The following is a 6,948-nucleotide window of genomic DNA, read 5'->3' as shown; positions in this document are numbered from 1 at the left end:
ACGGTTGTGTAAGAGTTCATGTGCAAATTAATGCTTGTTTCCAAAGCAAAAAGGTCTTTCTCTCTGTGTGTGTGTGTGTGTGTGTGTGTGTGTGTGTGTGTGTGTGTGTGTGTGTGTGTGTGTAAGAGAGAAAGTGAGAGCGAGCGGGGTAGAGAGGATTCCATTTTTATGAAGCCATTGTTGTTTGTCAGATGATTGTGACACTAACAGCTGGTTCTTATAGTGGACTGATATGGGGATTTGAAGGTCAGTTTTGATTTTATTTAACCTGCAGATAGAACATATTTACTGACAACATACAATTTTGTGCAAACCACACAAAAATATTTGATTTTTTAAAGATGCTCAGTGAGAGCATATGTTTACGTCCAGCAAGGTTGTACAGCTCTCAAATGTTATGAAATTAAAATGTTTTCATCTGCATCTGGATCAGGAGCTGTACTAAACTGCACATATTCTCACCATTGTGAAACATCTAAATCACCACAGAAAGAATTTGTACAGGAATTTAAATTTAGCAACTACTAAATTGTTTATGAATTGGTCAGTAAAAACCACCTTGGACTGACAGTGAGTGTTTGCAACTCTTTTTCTGTAACACCTCTTTACAATAGAGAGGACTCGACACCACTGATTTCCATCTGTTTGTAGTCTGGTTACATTTATATATAACAGCAGGTCGCCAAATACCTGTGTCAATTTGCACCATCCTGCAGCAATTTCTGAAGAAATATCTGAATTTCAGACAAGATCATGAAAATAACTTTATTTAAATGGTATAGCACTTCCCAAAACACAAAGTTAAAGTCTGAATTGAATAGAGTCTGAGCAGGTGGAGGTATGCACTGGAGACAAAGAGCTAAAAATGCAAAGGGGTGAAAAAGAGTAAGCAGGCAGGTTGGAGTTGGTGGAGATGAGTGTTAACGTCATGTGAAACTTAAGGTTTGCATGATGGACGGAGTCCTGCTATGATGTATGGATTGGAGAAGGATCTGGAGGTGGCAGATTTAAAGATGCTAAGATTTTCTCTTGGAGTAAACTGGATGGATAAAATTAGAAGTATTGGAGGGACAGCTCAGGTTGAGCTGTTTGGAGACAAAGTTGGAGAAGTGAGGCTGAGATGGTTTGGACATGTTCAGAAAAGGGATCGTGGCTATATTGGACAAAAGAAGGTTAAAATTGAGCTCCCATGCATAAGAAAAAGAGGGTGATATGGAATCCGCTGATCCACACTCTGAAGGGAGCAGATTTTCTACAAATTTTTGTGGTGAATATATTAAACGCATAAAACAAATAGGAAACACTGATAATCACTAAATTGTTAACCATTTAAAATGAGTTCATATTAATAGGTGATGGATTATTCGATATTTTATGACAGGGGTGTTAAAGGTGCACATATCCACCGAAGGATCCGATCTACCCTTCAGTTTGTGTGTGAAAATTGCAGTGAAGGCGGATAAAATTTGGGCACCTTTCTCTCTGTTTTGTGCCAGGAAGTATTTTGTTGCAAGCCATGAAGAATGGATCATGCTATTAAAGTGGCTGAGTCTGAGCCTCAGGTCTGAATCATCACTTTTATAGTCTTTATACCGACAAAGAATTGACCCCACCAAATGACACGTTAATAGGGTGCTTAAGTCAAAAAGCTGTGCCCATTTTTATGAAATTACTGCTGGCTGTCTGAATGTGAGAGGGGAGCCGAAGATCGACAGACAGATTGGGGCTGCAGCTGCAGTAATGCGGACGCTGCACCGGTCCGTCGTGGTGAAGAGGGAGCTGAGTGTAAAAGCGAAGCTCTCAATTTACCGGTCGATCTACGTCCCTACCCTCACCTACACTCAGAAAAATAAAGGTGCCAACTGGAACCAAAAGTGGTTCTTTAGACTGATGCCATAGAAGAACCTTTTTTGGTGCCACAAAGAACCTTTCAAACAATGGTTCTTTGAAGAACCATTTCTTTCAGTGGTTCATTAAAGAACCATTAAAGGTTCCCCAAAGAACCATCAAGAAATGGTTCTTTGGGGCACCTTTAATGGTTTTTCAAAGAACCTTTTAAAAAATGGTTCTTTAAAGAACCATTTTTAAAAAGGTCCTTCAAATGGTTCTTTAAAAGAACCATTTTAAAGAACCTTTTTTGAGTGGTTCTTTAAAAAACCATTTTAAATCTTTCAAAATAAAATGCATCATAAATTGAATTTGAGTAGGGTAAAATAAATACGAGCACAGCATAGACATATATTAATGGTTTATTGTCATTTTGTAGTTACCAAAAGACAAAAAGGCATTTTAACCCTCAGCACAACATCACTACTAATACATGTCACATATTAGTGTTTTAAACAGTAATAATTAAATATATTTGCTATACTATAAATAAATATATATAAATACTATAGCTACAGATAACACAACAAATAATACATGTATTGTTTAATTAATAAAACATCAGAAAGTGATAAAACACATTAGAAATAGCAATAGCTTCATAACAGACCAATAAATCAACACATTTTCATCAGCAGATGTTTGCATGTTCAGTAAAAACATTTCAACAACAAGTTTATGATTAAAATGATCAATGAACTTCAGCCTTACGCTCTGTAATGTACTTTTCATGTTGTACTCATGGTCCTTTGTTAGTCCAGTTTAGGATAATGTCTCTGACGTATGTATCATATCAAATATATGTCATATCAAAACAAGCCCACACCTGCAGTTGTTTCAGTTTTTCACTGGTGTTTCCTGGTGTTTCCAGTCACTCAGGCGGACATCCATATCAGCCAACCAAACGACAAGCTCCTCCCTTTGTGCTTCAAATCCCTCCCACTCTGAGACAAGGAGCTGAAAGAGAGAGAAAAGAGTCAATTATAAAGAAGAGAGAAAAGTGAAACCCTCCTCAGAAGGTCTGACTCGCATACCTGCAGTTGACCTGTGATGGACTCCAGTTTGGCGTTCACGTCATCCCTTGCTGTTGCCAGTAGCCGAGTCTGCAGGGTGCCCTGGAAGAGCTGAGTTAATGTTCGACTCCTCCTGGTCAGGCTCTCCAGCTGGATGAGCTGAGGTCTCCCCTCTCACCGCTGCCTCTGAACACAGAAACACAAATTTCATCTGAAGCAGGAGGTGCAGATTTTTTTTGCTATTCTTTTCTAAATCCAGGCTAGATCACGTGGAGGTATTTGGAAAATTGTTTTGGCCAGTGGACGACTGTTGTCTTGCAGAAAGTCAAATCAATCAAACAAATGCTATACACAATCAATTCACAAGAACACATTGTAAAAAATAAGTCCAGTTCTTGCCTGATTTCAAGTGAAATCTGCATCAAAACAGGGTGACAGAAGTAAAACGAGTGCACAAAGCCTCACTTTGTACAAGCCTGCTATTACAGTTCTCCTCTATGCAGACGACTTTCCTGTTTTCAAGGCACAACTTGGATCTGCTGTACGAATCTTATGGATACACACTAAATGAAACAATAGTGTGCATGACTCCAGATTCTGATCCCTCATCCTAATATGGTCCCAACATAGCAACAGCAATAAAGCAAATGTTGAGGCTTCAAAATACAAAGTCCATAAACCAATGGCTGACATGGGTTTTATCATAAGGGTGATAAATATACAGATTTCCGTCTGTCTTAGAGATTTGATGTTCATTTACCTGCAGATGCACTATACGTACCTGCTCTGTGGTTTTTCACAACATTTTGCACATCACTATTTAATAATACAGGAAGTAGGTGAACTAAAACAAGTCATCTTTCTTTGTGAGAGGACCATATTAATGAAACAAACCTCAATGACATCATAGGGAGCCCTAAAGATGCTCCTGCTGCTTCTCTTCCTCCTCATCCTAAGCTTCCTTCTCCTTGTCCTCGCCTTCCATCCAATTGTAATTCAACCTAATTGTGTTTCTCCCCCTCCTCTTCCTCATTTTGTTGGAGCTGTGAACACAATTAATGTGAATCTGGATTAATTTGTGCAAACAAGAAAAATCTACAGCTTTTTGGTCAGAGGTGCTCTTGTGATTTAAGCCGGGTAGAGTAGATTTATGTGTTGATGCTGCCTGCTTCAGCTCTGGCTGCTGAGTGATATTTACACCCTGGCTGGATTACAAACTTTAACCATGTGCTGAACTTTGGCCCAGCGTTATAATAATGTATAATGTGTATAATGTGTATGTGTTAGTCCCCATAGGGAAATAGTTCCTCTGCATTTAACCCATTCACCCAGTGAAGCAGTGGGCAGCCATCAATGCAGCGCCCGGGGAGCAGTGTGTAGGGACGGTACCTTGCTCAGGGGTACCTCAGGGTAGCCGTTCAGTGGAGTTGAACCCCCGACCTTCCGATCATGGGGCCACCACTCTATCTACTGAGCTATCCCTGCCCGTTAATACCTCTTGTTAGTATAACGACCTCTTCTTAGCTTGTATGTATGATGTATGATGGTGGGTAAATGAAATATACAAAAAAATTAACTATATTACAAAAGAACATCTATCTTGGAAACATCAAATGACCGGAGCATAACTTGTCAACTAGTCCGAAACTAAGTTATGCAGGAACAGTCAAAGACACCTTCTCATGTCACATTTCTATTCATTTCTATATAATTCGATTAGACAATAAAGAGTTATCTAATCTAATTATTCATTCAAAACACTTATGCATAGCTGTATTTTATACAGCTCATACAGAATTCAAAGTACAGGTTCATGTGAGTATTTAATGTACGGCTCAGATCTACAGAATTTCAGAGTTTCTAGAGCAGACACAGAGCTCACGCCACAACAGGCTTCAGGCGCCATTTTAGTGACTTTAACAACATATTAATTTTAATTTCGGTCTAGCTGACATTAGGTTATGTACGCAGCACGCAATTGAACCACATATTTTAGAAGCCAAAGGTTCAAATTAGCTGGGAGCAGCTTCACTTCATTATAACAGTGGTTTTGTTAAGAAAACAGTTGGATACTAAATTGCGCTGACGTCAACGGCTAACGTATCTAGCTAATCGCTACTGTTAGCACAACATTAACAGCAAGCTACAATGACGAGTAACAAAAACAAAACAGTAATAAGGTTTTAATGAAAATGTTTTACCTCTTCCAACAGTCCCAGAATCCACAGCTTCAAAGTCCAGAAGGTACTGAAGACTGTTATCCGTTTCGCTGTCACCGTCCGTGAGAAAGTGTTTTTTTCCCCCCCGAAAGGTCAAGGCCCGCCGCTCGCGCACTCTGTCTGCGCATGCGCATCCCAACGACTGACCCCCTCCGTCCGCTCCCGGGAGATTATAGTATGACGTGTTCTGACGTCACTCTCTCTCTCCCTGTCATTTATTTGGCTCGAAACACATATTAACAAATTGCTCAGTGATGAACAACTACTCAGATCATTTACCTAAGCAGTGTGCTTTGTCAAAACGAAGTGTATGTTCATTACACTGACATTCTGTTCTGCAGTTGTTATTTACTTGTATTTTATAATTTGACTTTACATACTGCTGGGTGGTTTGTAAAGTTTACAATAACTAGTATTATCATTATGCTATATTTTCAAAAATATATAATAATCTCAAAAGTAATGCCTTGGAGTAGAAAATAGTAATGCTTTATTAGAATTTAAAACTAAAGTACAGTACTTGAATGTGTGTATTGTGTCTACTGCTTGTTAACTCACCATATTCATAATGTGTTTGTGGGGTTAGGGGTGTGTGTCTGTGTGTGTGTGTGTGGGGGGGGGGGGGGGGGGTTAGGGTCTTTAGGCTTTGGCCCCCACCCCTGCCACCAGTATATTTTTAAGGAAATATTTCTGACTTTTATTTGAATATTCAGTTTCCTACCATCTTCTCTTAAAGGGTAATTGCCAGGTAACCCGCCCTCTCCCTTCGCACACACATGCACACAAAGAAAACACACAGTATAATTCACAGCCTCATTATAGTGAATAAATATTTATGCCATTTACACCATCAAACTTAGATAGCTAAGGATGAAGAACCTTTTGTTCTTTAAAGAACCATTTGTAATAGCTGAAGAACCATCCACAAAATAAAAAGGTTCTTTGACGTATGATGGTTCTTTAAAGAACCATGAAGCCATCTGAAGAACCATTTAAGAACCATAATTTTTCTGAGTGTATGGCCACGAGCTGTGGGTAGTGACCGAAAGAACGAGATCGCGGATACAAGCGGCAGAAATGAGCTTCCTCCGAAGGGTGGCTGGCCTCTCCCTTAGAGATAGGGTGAGAAGTTCGGCCATCCGGGAGGGGCTCAGAGTAGAGCAGCTGCTGCTCCACATCGAAAGGAGCCAGTTGAGGTGGTTCGGGCATCTGACAAGGATGCCTCCTGGGCGCCTCCTGGGTGAGGTGTTCCAGGCATGTCCCACCGGGAGGAGGCCCCGGGGCAGACCCAGGACACGCTGGAGAGATTATATCTCTCGGCTGGCCTGGGAACACCTTGGTATTCCCCCGGATAAGCTGGAGGAGGTGGCTGGGGGAGAGGGAGGTCTGGGCCTCTTTGCTTAGGCTGCTGCCCCCACGACCCGGCCTCGGATAAAGCGGATGAAGATGGATGTCTGAATGTGAGAAAACTGACATATTGTTAAAACACAACTTATTTCTTTTCCAAGACATCTCAATTGTTCATTATCTGTTGTGTGATTGAATGGTTCAATAAATGTGAGGCTTTTCAATATCAGCTTGTGGTGTACTTTAGCAACTTCACGTATCACAGAACTAACACAGGAGTTTAACAGTATAACTTGCTTTCTGTTTTGTGTGTGTGTGACTGTTGTTGAACAATAATCTCCTTGCTGGATGTGGTTTGAGTTTGATCCTTTTGGTCTTGTGTAAACCCGGCGCCTCACTAAGCATCTGTTTCCTCTGGCCTGCAGGGTTGATGGACAGTCCCACTGCAACACACACACACACACAGGCAGGCATGTGCATTC

The 6,948-nt window shown here is 40.5% G+C and overlaps 1 long non-coding RNA gene across 1 annotated transcript; it reads right to left on the bottom strand.

The window, feature by feature from the left end:
* Positions 1-2,231: 2,231 nt before the first annotated feature.
* On the bottom strand, positions 2,232-5,222 carry LOC146555472 (uncharacterized). The gene is made up of 4 exons (XR_014889190.1): positions 5,102-5,222; positions 3,795-3,943; positions 2,922-3,086; positions 2,232-2,844 (listed from the first exon to the last, which is right to left on the bottom strand). It is a non-coding gene; the product is annotated as an uncharacterized LOC146555472 (long non-coding RNA).
* Positions 5,223-6,948: the final 1,726 nt, after the last annotated feature.

Source organism: Mchenga conophoros, linkage group LG17 (genome assembly GCF_057382185.1).
Source record: "Mchenga conophoros isolate Kocher_MC1m ecotype Shallow Benthic linkage group LG17, M_conophoros_male_GT1.1, whole genome shotgun sequence".
NCBI lineage: Eukaryota > Metazoa > Chordata > Actinopteri > Cichliformes > Cichlidae > Mchenga > Mchenga conophoros.
Note: the sequence above shows the minus strand (reverse complement) of the source record. Positions and strands in the feature narration are given on the sequence as shown.